Genomic DNA, 15,943 nt, shown 5'->3' with positions numbered 1-15,943 from the left:
ACTATCCAAAATTATGATCATGTTTTTTGTTGCTTAATGACATATTGTACCAAATAATATTTATGTATGACTAATGATTTTATTTTCCATGTGGTAGTAATAGTTGTGCCCTCTATGTAAGTATTTAAAGCTTATCTCAATTGCCATATTATTCTATGGATGTATTGCAATAAATACCAAGCATTTAATTTAATTTCTTTTTTACTTCATTTTATTAAAACATAGATTGTCATTGCTTGAAAATGATACAGTGGCCAAGAATCAATGGGAGAGAGAAGAGTCTGAGATATAGCCCAGCAGATGCCAACATCACGGCCTGGAGAAAAATAGGCAGATGGCTGAGGATACCTTGGAGATAAGATGAATGAAAGACTGCATGTAAAAGGAAATGTAATTTGTATATGCAGAAACTAAGAAAACACTGTTACAGAATAGTGGTGTATGTAGTTTTAATTTGTTTCATATCACATCTATGAATGTATCATTACTTATATTGCCATCCTTGTACTTAGTACTTTACAGTGATGAGTACAAATACAAAACATATAAATGCATTATTGAACAAATGCTTATTGAGACCTGGTCCTTTATAAATGATAATCCAACAGCACAGCTCTTCTAGCATGTCTCTGTTGACTATTCTTGCCAGTAACAGGGAACTAGCCTTGAATTTCAAAAACTGGACATAAAACTGCAGCAAGAATTCCACTTAAAGGAACATTTAAGTCAAAATTCAACTTTGATGATTCCGTTGGAACAGACAGTTTTAAGAAAGTTTTAAGAAACTTTTCAATTTATTTCCATTATCAAATAATGCACAGTATTTTAATATACCATCTTCCTGAGGTACTAGCTGCTTCTGGGCTTGTGCAAACGTTCCCAGTGCATACATATATGGCTCTGTGATTGGCTGATGACTGTCACATGATACAAGGGGTTGATTTTTAAATCTATCTGAAAAAATTCTACTGCTCATTTAAAATTCAGAGTAAGTGCAATTGCTATTTTTATAATGCATGTGTTGATTATGCAATTGTACTGTAAATGTCATTTAATTGATAGACCAGCCAATACTTCCTGTTACTGGTCCCTATACAAAACACTTGTGGGTTAAGTTTTCATATAAGGAATTTGTTTACCTTTAATAGCTTTAGTGATTCTGATATATTTTGGAAGGCTTTATTTAATCTCATAGTAGCTTTCCAAGCTTAAGGTACTATAATAATAGGAGGTTCCAGTGTTTTTTCTATCTCTTTTGAGAACAAGCTTGCAAAAGTGTTACTATCTAAAGGCCAGTTTATAAATTCTAATAACATTATGGAGGCCACATATTTAAAGGGACATTAAACAAAAAAAAAATATTTCATAATTCAGATAGAAAATACAATTTTAAACAACATTCCAATTTACTTCTATTATCTAATTTGCTTCATTCTTTAGATATCTTTTGTTAAAGAAATACACATGGGTGAGCCAATCACATGAGGCATCTATGTGTATCCACCAATCAGAAGTTACTGAGCCTATCTAGATATGCTTTTCAGGAAAGGATATCAAGAGAATGAAGCAAATTATATAATAGAAGTAAATTAGAAAATTGTTTAAAATGGTATCATGAAAGAAAAAAAATTGGGTTTAAAGTCCCTTTGAAGACTCCTGCATGAAAAATATTATTATTATTATTATTATTATTATTTTTACAAGAATTAGCATGCAAAAGAAGCATTCCACCTAATAGATGGCATAGGATGGGACCCCAATTGATGTGCCACATGTATAATTGAATATAAAAAAAATTACTTTTTACGTAACATAATGAATTAATCAGCATAAGAAGTACATAGTTTTAATATGAAACACGGGGCTTCTAAAGCAAACTCATATGACTCACCATTGTTAAAATGCTAATAGTTCATCAGCAAATTAGACAAATATGCAATTTTTCAATTTTAATGGGTTTTTTTTTCAACTTTACTAATATTATTGACCCTATTTAATTGCTTTCTCTTTGTATAGGTTTCTTCTATTTTAGAAGTTAAGGCTGAACTTTGTATTGAAGCTCATTTATAACCTGTCTTCTTGTGTGAATAGCAATAAATAATTGTGATTGTATTTTATGATGTATGATATCTTATAGATTCTCTCTGTAGGGTTATGGACATAACTACAGGGGTCTCAGAGGTCTCAATTGAGACTGGGTCCATATTTCTAGAGAGCCCATCTGGGCCTGCAATAAGTAAGGACATCACTCTGTCTGCATCATGTCTTGCCCCTCTTTGTGCACCCTGCAATTCAGACTCATAGTTTAACGAATGCAAATGGATTAGTTTTTGCAGTATGGCTGCAGAGTTTCCAACCAATGTTGATATGGCAAAAAACCTGCCACTATATTTGTACAGGAGGACTGCACTTATCCTTTGACATAGACTAACTAATAGGGAAAGTTGACTCACTTTAACAGAGAAGCAGCGTTTCTCCTGTGTGATGCCAGCATAGATTTTCTGTTAATTTTAAACAGCCAGAAAGTGTCCCTCCACAGCCTTTGACCTAGGGCCAAGGAGGTCTTGTTATGCCACTGGTTACTAAGTCATTCAAGTCAAACACCTCTGAAAAACAGACCAGTATTTTATTCTGAGTCTGTCCAAAGTCATATCTAATCTTGCAGGATGTCTTTTGGACTAAATATCCACTGTTACCATTGTTTCTCTTCTGTCTTGAGTTGAGGGGCTGTTGCTTTCTGACTCAACGACTTGTCATAATTCTTGCTGTCTATCACATAGCTATATCTTAGAATAGATGTAAATAATTTAGTTACCTTTATATGCCACATTAAGCAATTTGTCTCCCTTGGCTAGCATGTCAACAACCTTTAGAAACCATTGATGTTTCATAAAAATCAAACCACACGTAGAGGCAGAGGCTAATAACATGGATATCGACTGGCTATCTCAAAAGATGTGTTCAGTAGTGTAATTGGTGGTAATTATTTGATCATGGTTTAAAAAAAAAAAAATATTTTAATTAGTTTTCTGCAACTAGATATTGAATATTTGTATATATTATATATTGAAGTATATACACAAATAACATCAAGGGATTCAAGGAAATTACATATGGCATTTGCTATATATCTTAAAATATATTAATAAAATGTACTTACATGTGGTAATGCTGCTGAGGGTGCTCCTGCTAGTCCTCCATTGATGCCCAAACTCAGCATTACACAGCCAGTTATCCTTCCAAGTGCTACTTTTGGAATCCTCTATGTTGGTGCTGCATTATTCCTATTTCCCACTGACTTCAGCTGCAGTAAAGTGTACCTATACTCCAGTAGTAGAGATTACACAAGCACTCCTCCTAGTGGCAGAAATGCAGTATTGAACAAATAGTATTGCACAGGAGATGTGAGAGATTTATAGCTACCACCACACCCCCATACCAGCTGTCACTCATTTAACAACCCTACAAAGCACTGCTGTTCATTGAGCTCAGTGCTCAGTTATTACAGAACTATACTATCATGTTACTTTATACACAGATCATTGCAACTTGGAGTATTTAAAATCTGCACATCGATTACAACAAAGACAAGCCAGATGGGTTCTTTTCTTTAGCAGATTTCATTTAACCATAATATATAGGCCTGGTTCTTGCCATGGTAAGGCTGACACTCTATCTTGCATGACAGAAGAATTACCCAAACTTAAGCAAGAACCCAAACCAATATTATCTTGAGAGTATTTTCTCGCTACTATATCTTCCATTTGGTATAAGATTAAAACAGGTAGTACTATTGGACAAATACCAGATTAAGTTTATGTTCCTCCTTCAGTCGCTATGGACAACATCCATTTAATACTATGACAATACTACTACTACTAGTGGACATGATGGGATACAAAAGACCAAAGACCTTATTACCCATAATTGTTGGTGGCCATATTTTACTAAATATTTAAAAACATTTGTAATTGCTTGTCCAATATATGCCAGATCCAAAGATTCCCATAAAAACACCTTAAGGGTTGCTAAAACCATTTACCATACGTAAAGACCATATTCAGACATTTCAATTGACTTTATAGTTGAATTACCTAAATCCCAAGGATATGATACGCAGTAAGTGATAGTAGATTGTTTCACTAAAAGGGCACATTTTATACCTATCAGACGTATTCCTACAGGTAAGCAGCTTTCTACTCTTTTCATCCAAGAGAGTTTTGGACTTCCTTCTGTCAAGGGTTACATATACAGAGATCATTATTCACTGCCTTCCATCCACAAACCAATGGTCAAACCAGATGTAAAAATGAAACTTTGGAACAGTATCTGCAATGTTTTATATCCTATCTGCAGGACTATTGTAATCAATATATAACCCTAGCTGAATTTCTTTGCTAATCATGACTACCATCCGGCAATTTTGCCTTGCTCACCTATTTAAACTTTAGTTCCTGAGGCAGATAAACTAATTAAAGAATTAATAACAAATATTTAAGTTATGAAAAGAACTTTAGTCAAAGTTCAAAAAAGATATAACAATTTTGCTGATCCACACTGGAGTCCTACTCCTTATAATAATATAGGAGACAAAATTATCTACTTAACACTTGAAATTAAAATGTCCTTTAAAGAAATGTAGTCCTAGATATATTAGGCCTTTTGAGATAATTAAAATGATATACCCTACTGCACTGAAATTATGTCTACCAAATGATTACTCAATACACCCTTTATTTCATACATCTCTATTAAAGTCTAAGGTTCCATATCTCTTTCCATCAATAACTCTACCTAGACATGATCCTGTATTTATAGATGGAGATGAGGAGTATGAAGTACAGGAGATTTTTGATTCCAGAAGGAGGATGGGCCACCTTGAATATCTAATCCACTGGCAAGGTTATGGACCAGAAGAGAGATCTTGGGTTCTTGCTGATGATGTCCATGCCCCTCTGTGTGTCCGAAGTTTTCACAGAAGTCATACAGAGAATCCTGGTCCTGATCAACCCCAGAGGACGCACCTAAAGGGGCTGCAGTGTAATGTACTTATCTGTGCTAATGCTGTCAAGGATGCTCCTGCTAGTCCTCCATCGATGCCCAGACTCAGCATTACACAGCCAGCTATTATTTCAAGTGCTGCTATTGGAATCCTCCATATTGGTGCAGCCTTATTCCTCTTCCCCACTGACTTCAGCTGTAGTAATGTGTACCTAGACTCCTGCAGAAGTTAAACAAGCACTCCCCCTAGTGGAAGAAATGCAGTATTGAAAAAACAGTTTTGCATAGAGATGTGAGAGATTTATAGCTAACACCGCACCCCAATTACAATTGTCACTCATTTATCAACCATAGAAAGCACTGCTGTTCAGTGAACTTAATGCTCAGTTATGAAAGAGCTATTCTGGTGTGAAATTTTGTATTTGGACCTTAGATTTCCTATTCTGAAATCCTATATATGAACATTACAATAGCTCTATGCCCTGACCGGTATTCTCGTTTATGAACCATTGCTACCTGCCCTGACCTCTTGCCTGTATTACCATCTATAAGCCTTTGTTGCCTGTCCTGACCTTAGAACTTTTATGACCTCGCTTTTGGATTTCTCTTCATAACTACATACTCTTTTGGTGTCTTGTGGTCATGCTAACAAAAAATCCACAACTAGACTCCTATTCTACATTATTCCTGACAATTAAAGGGACAATTAAAGGGACATATATTAATATATGTTTTACCTCTGTGATTACCTTGTATCTAATCCTCTGCAAACTGCCCCCTTATCTCCGTGCTTTTGAGAGACATGCAGTTCAGCCAACCAGTGCAGACTCCTAAATAACTCCACAGGAGTGAGCACAATGTTATCTATATGACACACAAAAAGATAGGCTTCTCAAGACCCGAATACGTTAATGTATTGCCTCATAGACTTCAAAGGAGCGTGCAAACTGAAAAAAAGCACTCATACTCGCACACTACCCCGATCGCATTTTTTTCAAGTGCACTAAACTAGACATGAATTTGGAATATTTCACATTCCAATATTCTTCATATACAGAACAATGTGATTTTTATTATATATATATATATATATATATATATATATATATATATATATATATATATACAGTATATCAGGGGCGTATTTTTGCATAGGCCAACAAGGCCGGACATATTTTGGGGGGCGGCATTTTTCCAGGGAGTGTGTGCACTATTTTTCACATGATCACATCTGTTTTCCCGTGCACAGGCTGTAACTTCTATTGCGCGCGGTTTTCTCTACAGACAGGAAGAGCAGGTGGTGTGGGGAGTAGAGTGGCCACCAATGCAGCTGCTTTGATACTGCTAACTAGCCTGCCTGATTGGACTGAAGAAGCAGGAAGTCAGCATGCCTTTAAACAAAGCTCCTGATTCGGCTTTAAAACTATTGTGCGCCGCACAGGCTTCTCTAATTACAGGAAGAGCCGGTGGTGTGAAGAGAAGAGTGGCTGCCGTTACAGGTGCTTTGCTAAGCTTTGTAGCTAGCCTGATAGCCTGACTGAACCAAAGTCAGTGCCTTAAACGAAGCTCCTGATTTGGATCAGACTTGACTTGAGTGTATTGCTCACTTGGGCATCCCAGGGACAGATTGCATTTCAAGCACAGCTGCCACTGCCATATTTAATTTCCTTAGTCATAGCATGGAGTGTAGACCTCGCAAAGCTGCAGTGAGTCCGGAGCTAACTGCTGCTTTGCAAGGTCTATGCTCCACACTATGACTAAGGAAGGTGAAGTGTGAAATTTGGGGAAAAAAAACTATCCAAAGTACCCTATGAATCTGATTTACTAAACCATGAGACTACTCTCTCTCCAAAGCTTAGGAGGGGGCAGCAGAATTTTTAGTGCCTAGGGCAGCACAAAACCTAAAAACGCCACTGATATATATATATATATATATATATATATATATATACAGGTATATATATATGTATGTTTATCTATTCCTATAGATATACAGGTATTGATATGTATTTTACATCAACAGTATAAGATAGATAAAGAACTATATATTTAATAATAAAAAGTAAATTGTTTTCAATGTGAACAACATAGGTGTGTGAAATATGCGTAACGCCCCTCAGAGTTCGCAATTTAGGACTAACGCAGTCGGGTTAGCGCACATGAAGAATTGCTATCTTTAATGCACTTTATTAAAATATTAAATATCAACTATTAAAAATATACACCTAGATTTAGAGTTCTGCGTTAGCCTTAAAAAGCAGCGTTAAGGGGTCCTAACGCTGCTTTTTAAAGCCCGCTGGTATTTAGAGTCAGGCAGGAAAGGGTCTACCGCTCACTTTTTTTCCGCGACTCGAGGCTACCGCAAATCTCCTTACGTCAATTGCGTATCTTATCTTTTCTATGGGATTTGCCTAACGCTGGTATTACGAGTCTTGGAAGAAGTGAGCGGTACAGCCTCTACCGCCAAGACTCCAACCGCAAAAAAAGTCAGTAGTTAAGAGTTTTATGGGCTAACGCCGGAACATAAAACTCTTAACTAAAGTGCTATAAAGTACACTAACACCCATAAACTACCTATGAACCCCTAAACCGAGGCCCCCCCACATCACAAACCCTATAATAAAATTATTTAACCCCTAATCTGCTGACCGGACATCGCCGCCACTATAATAAATGTATTAAACCCTAAACCGCCGCACTCCCGCCTCGCAAACACTATAATACATTTTATTAACCCCTAACCTGCCCTCCCTAACATCGTGGCCTAGTTAAAATAAGTACAAAATTACCTGTAAAATAAATCCTAACCTAAGTTACAAATACACCTAACGCTACACTATCAATAAATTAATTAAATAAATTACCTACAGTTATCTAAACTAAAATACAATTCAATAAACTAAACTATAATACAAAAAAACCCACTAAATTACAAAAAATAAAAAAATCTTACAAGAATTTTAAGCTAATTACACCTAATTTAAACCCCCTAATAAAATAAAAAAGCCCCCAAAAATAATAAAATGCCCTACCCTATACTAAATTACAAAGTATTCAGCTCTTTTACCAGTCCTTAAAAGGGCTTTTTGTGGGGCATTGCCCCAAAGTAATCAGATCTTTTACCTGGAAAAAAACCAAATACAATCCCCCCCCCAACATTACAACCCAACACCCTCACACCCCTACTCTAAAACCCACCCAATCCCCCTTTAAAAAAACCTAACACTACCCCCCTGAAGATCACCCTACCTTGAGCCGTCTTCAGCCAGCCGGCCATCGATGGGACATCCGGACCGGAAGAAGTCTTCATCCGATCGGGGCAGAAGAGGTCCTCCAAGCGGCAGATGTCTTCATCCAAGCGGCATCTTCTATCTTCAATCAACCGGAGCGGAGCCATCTTGAATCCAGCCGACGCTGAGCCATCCTCTTCTTCCGATGTCCTAAGGCCGAATGAAGGTTCCTTTAAATGACGTCATCCAAGATGGCGTCCCTCGAATTCCGATTGGCTGATAGGATTCTATCAGCCAATCGGAATTAAGGTAGGAAAAATCTGATTGGTTGATTTAATCAGCCAATCGGATTGAAGTTCAATCCGATTGGCTGATTGGATGAGCCAATAGAATTGACCTCGCATTCTATTGGCTCATCCAATCAGCCAATCGGATTGAACTTCAATCCGATTGACTGATAAAATCAACCAATCGGATTTTTCCTACCTTAATTCCGGTTGGCTGATCGAAATTCAAGGGACGCCATCTTGGATGACGTCATTTAAAGGAAACTTCATTCAGCCTTAGGACATCGGAAGAAGAGGATGGCTCCGCGTGGGCTGGATTAGAGATGGCTCTGCTCCGCTCCGGTTGATTGAAGATAGAAGATGCCGCTTGGATGAAGACATCTGCCGCTTGGAGGACCTCTTCTGCCCCGATCGGATGAAGACTTCTTCCAGTCCGGATGTCCTCTTCTGTCCCATCTATGGCTGGCTGGCTGAAGATGGCTCAAGGTAGGGTGATCTTCAGGGGGGTAGTGTTAGGTTTTTTTAAGGGGGGATCGGGTGGGTTTTAGAGAAGGGGTGTGTGGGTGGTGGGTTGTAATGTTGGGGGGGATTGTATTTGCTTTTTTTACAGGTAAAAGTGCTGATTACTTTGGGGCAATGCCCCGCAAAAAGCCCTTTTGAGGGCTGGTAAAAGAGCTGATTACATTGTAATTTAGTTTAGGGTAGGGAATTTTATTATTTTGGGGGGCTTTTTTATTTTATTAGGGGGCTTAGATTAGGTGTAATTAGATTAAAATTCTTGTATTATTTTTTTATTTTTTGTAATTTAGTGTTTTTGTATTATAGTTTAGTTTATTTAATTGCATTTTAGTTTAGATAATTGTAGTTCATTTATTTAATTAATTTATTGATAGTGTAGTGTTAGGTGTATTTGTAATTTAGGATTTATTTTACAGGTAATTTTGTAATTATTTTAACTAGGTAGCTATTAAATACTTATTAACTATTTAATAGCTATTCTACCTAGTTAAAATAAATACAAAAATTCCCTGTAAAATAGATATAAATCCTAAAATAGCTACAATGTAACTATTAGTTATATTGTAGCTATATTAGGGTTTATTTTATAGGTAAGTATTTATTTTTAAATAGGATTCATTTATTTAATGATAGTAATTTTAGTTTGTTTTATTTAAATTATATTTAATTTAGGGGGGTGTTAGGGTTAGGGTTAGACTTAGGTTTAGGGGTTAATAACTTTATTATAGTAGCGGCGATGTTGGGGGCAGGAGATTAGGGGTTAATAATTGTAGGTAGGTGGCGGCGATGTTAGGGAGGGCAGATTATGGGTTAATAAAATTTATTATAGTGTTTGCGAGGCGGGAGTGTGGCGGTTTAGGGGTTAATACATTTATTATAGTGGCGGCGATGTCTGGTCGGCAGATTAGGGGTTAATTAGTGTAGGTAGGTGGCGGCAACGGGGGGGACAGATTAGGGGTTAATAAATATAATATAGGAGTCAGCGATGTTAGGGACAGCAGATTAGGGGTTCATAGCTATAATGTAGGTTGCGGCGGTATCCGGAGCGGCAGATTAGGGGTTAATAGTATAATGCAGGTGTCAGCGATAGCGGGGGTGGCAGATTAGGGGTTAGTAAGTGTAAGATTAGGGGAGTTTAGACTTGGGGTTCATGTTAGGGTGTTAGGTGTAGACTTAGAAAGTGTATTCCCATTGGAAACAATGGGGTTGCGTTAGGAGCTGAACACTGCTTTTTTGCAGGTGTTAGGTTTTTTTTCAGCCAGCTCAGCCCCATTGTATCCTATGGGGAAATCATGCACGAGCATGTTTTTCCAGCTTACCGCTACCATAAGCAACGCTGGTATTGAAGGTTGAAGTGGAGCTAAATTTGGCTCAACGCTCACTTTTCTGAGGCTAACGCAGCACCGCATGTTTTTACCGACAAAACTCTATATCTAGCGGACAGACATGAATTAGGAGTATTTCACATACAGAACAATGTGCTTTTTATTGTAAATACATATATATATATATATATATATATATATATATATATATACCTATACCTATACCTGTATATCTATTCCTCTAGATATACAGGTATTGATATGTATTTTACATTAAGATAGATATAGAAATATATATTTAATAATAAAAAGTAAAACATTTTCAATGTGAAGAATATAGGAATGTGAAATATGCGTAACGCGCATCGTTGTTCACAATTTTGGACTAAAGAGGTTTGGTTAGCACACCTATCTACACCTATTAACCGCTAATCTGCTGAACAGACCTCGCCGCCACTATAAAAAATGTATTAACCACTAAACCGCCCTCCCTAACATCGCCGCCACCTACCTACAATTAGTAACCCCTAATCTGCCGACCCCAACGTCGCAGCTACTATAATAAAGTTATTAACCCCTAAACCTAAGTCTAACACTAACCCTAACACCCCCCTAACTTAAATATAATTTAAATTAAACGAACTAAATTTACTATAATTAAATAAATTAATCCTATTTAAAACTAAATACCTACCTATAAAATAAACCCTAATAAAAGCTACAATATAACTAATAGTTACATTGTAGCTATTTTAGGATTTATATTTATTTTACAGGCAACTTTGTATTTATTTTAACTAGGTACAATAGCTATTAAATAGTTAATAACTATTTAATAGCTACCTAGTTAAAATAAGTACAAAATTACCTGTAAAATAAATCCTAACCTAAGTTACAAATACACCTAACACTACACTATCAATAAATTAATTAAATAAATTACCTACAATTAGCTAAACTAAAATACAATTAAATAAACTAATCTATAATACAAAAAAACAAAACACTAAATTACAGAAAATAAAAAAATTACAAGAAGATTAAACTAATTACACCTAATCTAAGCCCCCTAATAAAATAAAAAGCCCCCCAAAATAATAAAATTCCCTACCCTATTCTAAATTACAAAGTAATCAGCTCTTTTACCAGCCCTTAAAAGGGCTTTTTGCGTGGCATTGCCCCAAAGTAATTAGTTCTTTTACCTGTTAAAAAAATACAACCCCCCAACATTAAAACCCACCACCCACATACCCCTACTCTAACCCACCCAAACCCCCCTTAAATAAACTACCTTGAGTCGTCTTCCAGCCGAGCCGAATTCTTCATCCAAGCGGAGCAAGAAGAGGTCCTCCATCCGGTAGAAGTCTTCATCCAAGCGGGGCAGAAGAGGTCTTCCATCCGATTGAAGTGTTCATCCAAGCGGCGTCTCCTATCTTCATCCATCCGGAGCGGAGAGGGCCATCTTCCATCCAGCCGACGCGGAGCCATCCTCTTCAACCGACGGACTAACCACGAATGACGGTTCTTTTAAGGGACGTCATCCAAGATGGAATCCCTCGAATTCCGATTGGCTGATAGGATTCTATCAGCCAATCGGAATTAAGGTAGGAAAAATCTGATTGACTGATTCAATCAGCCAATCAGATTGAAGTTCATGAACTACACAATGAGTTATTTTCTCTATATTTTGTGCGTAGTGGAGGATTTTAAACTCTCCTTTTACCTCAGTCTAATTTTAAATGTTGTATATATATATATATATATATATATATATATATATATATACATACATATATATATATATATATATATATATATATATATATATATATATATATATATACAGTGCCATCCACTTATATTGGCACCCTTGGTAAATATGAGCAAAGAAGGCTGTGATAAATTGTCTTCATTGATGGAAGATTCAACCATGGCCCATTTTAAGCTTTCTGGCAGAGGCAGTCAGGTGTTCATTTATTATCTGTTGATATTTGATAGAGTCCATGATGCCATGTATTCTAACAAAATGTCCAGGTCCTCTGGCAGAAATACAGCTCCAAAACATTAAAGAGCCACCACCATATTTAACCGTGGGCATGAGGTACTTTTCCATTTGGCTACCTCTCTGTGTGCGCCAAACCCACCTCTGGTTTTTATTGTCTAAAGCTCTATTTTGGTTTCATCTGACAATAGAACACAAAGTTCCAATAGTGGGGGGGCATGGCTAGGCATGGCCATGACAGGACGCATATTCTGAATCTCCTGAGAATGATCTAACAATCTGACAACTGACTGGGAATCTAAATAACATCCAGTTGAAAAAGAAGCACTACTGAAACTATGGCAATTTGCAGATCCTTTTGATATACTGACTGCAGGAGATATATTGCAGACTTTTAAATGAGGCAACTGAGGCCTATAATGGAGTCAGGTTATGGAGTATCTGGTACCTCAGCCCGCCCCCGAGCTACCAGGTTATGTAGCTGTAACTAGATATTGACAATTTCTCTCACTAACCCACAAATTGTTGTTATACTACCTATATAATAATATTAGAGAAGGGGACGACATTGTTAGATTTTTATACTTCCACCATGCTTTTATTAGCCAGATTTTAATCACACTTGTGCCATGTGCTTAATACACACCATCAGGAGCTAACCTCCCTACTTCAGGAGACTTTTGCTGCTTTGATGTCGCAGCTACCTAAGGCAGCATCTGAGAAAGGTTTGGGGAGTGGAGTGGAGCGAGATTGGATTAGCCTACCAACAGTAAAGGTCTCTACGGAGGTTTCAGATGTCGCAGTCACCACTAACAGGTCACGGATCGATACAGATAAAGTGACAGTCAGAGTAACGGACTCTAAGTTTCTGGTCCGCAACAGACATTCACTAAGCTGTGCAGGTTCTGGTGACCACATGGATGCAGTGAAGTGGTGGGCTTTACATCTGGACCTGTTTACACAGCCTGATCTCGGGGTCGACCCCTCAGTAGCGTCTCACATGCCCAGGAATATCACTATCCTTCACGGGGACTTTGACACTGGTAGATTTGACTTGCCAAGAGCAGGCATGGGTTAATGCATGCAAAGTTATTGCATATTAACTTAAATGGTCTTTATATTTCTGAGTTCAGATGTTTCTTTTATCTTATTACACTTTTATTCCCTAAAAGAAAATGAGCTATGAATGTCAGGTTTGCTACTGAGTACTAGCTATAGAGAGGCATTTGGATACTGCCCAAGGTTTATTATAATCCATTATACATTGCATTCACCATTCTCATACGTTGTGTTCTTGTCACTGTTTCACACAAGCCTTTCATTAATCCCACTAGCTTAGAACATATATATGTATATAGGTACCTCCTTGTCTGCGGCCGGGACAGTGGAGTTTTGCCACCTTATTACAATTTCAGGCAGTGGGTTTTTTTTTTTCCTTTTACTACAGTAATAGTATCTGGTTGATACAAATATTGGATGAATGCAAACAAATAGTTGGAACTAGGACAAAAGCTTGATGGGGCATGTGTATACTTATGGGAGTTAGTAACTTATAAATGGCCTTTGACTTATAGAGGCCCATTTATCAAGCTCCGGATGAAGACTGGCCAGAAACAGCAGTTATGAGGCAGCGGTCTAAACCCGGTTGAGTACGATCGGGTTAATTGGCACCCCCTTGCTGGCAGCCGACTAGCCGCAAATCTGCAGGGGGCAGCGTTGCACAAGAGCTGCTGGTGCAATGCTGAATACGGAGATCGTATTGCTCTCCGCATTCAGTGATGTCTGTCGGACCTGATCCGCACTGTCGGATCAGGTCCGACAGACATTTGATAAAGAGGCCTCATAGTCTCATCTTCCCTACTTATCTGGCTCTAATAACGTTTGAATGCCCTCTTCTTGAATATTAATATGATAACCTAAGTCTAACAAACTTTCTTCTTCTATATTGTTCAAAGTGGGTTACCAGTTATCAAGTTTATAAAGTGTACTTACATTCACCCAATTTGGTGAATATTGCAGCGGTATTTACCCGTTGATTTGTTGTCACTGAAACAAGTTGTTACACTTAAGACATTCATATTTGATTCCTTTAACATTCTTAGGCACAGATAAAAATATTGCTAGAGGTTGAACCTTAAATAACAATAGATTTACCACTACTTTAAGTATAATGTTAGGTTGAATAACTACATATCTTTGACTAATGACTCATATTGCATAATTACGCGCTAGATACAACTTGTTATCTATCCCCTATTTAACATACAAATGTTGTTCCTTATGTATTATAAGACTAGTAAGGTATCACCCTATAAGGCAATTTAAGTCACCAGGGAGTAAAAATCAGCTTAATAATTATAAAAAAAATTAAGTATCATTATGTTTTTCACATGCCGGATAGCCATTGCCTTTGGAGAAAATACATCATATTATTTTATGTGAATTTCTAGACAATCAAACATATAAGGAATTAAGGATATTTGTGATCAATATGTCTCACCTTATCTCACTATACTCATATAAAGCTCATATGAGATTAAACTCTCAACAATATCTATTTGTATGCCATAACCTATGTTCATGACAATGCGTTTTGAATATGTTTTGTTGTATTACCTCAATAAAAATTCTTTAATTTAAAAAAAGTTCCAGTAGTGTCTTGCAAACTGAAGATGCATGAGTTTGTTTTTGGATGAGAGTTGAAACCCTTCCAAATAACTTGGGATGATGTAACATCAGATTGTAGTTTCGGGGACTTTCTGACCCCAAGACGCAAGTAACTGCTGCAATTCTCCAGCTGTGATCCTTGGAGATAGTTTTGCCACTCAAACCATCCTCTTCACACTGCGTTGAGACAATATACACACGTCCTCTTCCAGGTTGATTCATAACATTTCCAGTTGACTGGAACTTCTTAATTATTACCCTGATGGTGTAAATGGCCATTTTCAAAGCTTTTGCTATTTTCTTACAGTCACTTCCCATTTTGTGAAGCTCAACAACCTTTTTGCTGCACATTGGTCTTACCCATTGTGATGAATGACTGAATGAATGAATGAATGAATGAAAGGGAATTTGGCCTATGTGTTACCTCATATTTATACCCCATGTGAAACAGGAAGTCATGGTTGACCAATGTCCTGTTGCTAGTCACCAAGGTGTACTAGAAAATGTAAAAAAAACAATAGGAATATACTTTAGATATATTTTTCCCATATGAATTCATAGAGGTGCCAATAATTGTGACACATATATTTAAAAAAGATGTTTGTTTTTTTTTGGATAAACCTGTGTTGTGTTTGCAATTGTTTGATATCTATGAGAGCTGAGTATTTTTCTGTACTTTTTTAACAAAAGATCAAAAGGTTGAACAATAAAGACAATGTTTTACAGCCTTCTTTGCTCAAATTTACCAAGGGTACCAATATTAGTGGAGGGCACTGTATGTATATATCTATATATATATATATATATATATATATATATATATATATATATATATATATATATATATATATATATATGTGTGTGTGTGTGTGTGTGTGTGTGTGTGTGTGTGTGTCTGTGTGTGTTAATATA

This window comes from Bombina bombina, chromosome 1 (assembly GCF_027579735.1).
Source record: "Bombina bombina isolate aBomBom1 chromosome 1, aBomBom1.pri, whole genome shotgun sequence".
Lineage (NCBI taxonomy): Eukaryota > Metazoa > Chordata > Amphibia > Anura > Bombinatoridae > Bombina > Bombina bombina.
The sequence above is the reverse complement of the archived record's forward strand: the minus strand, read 5'-3'. Positions refer to the sequence as shown.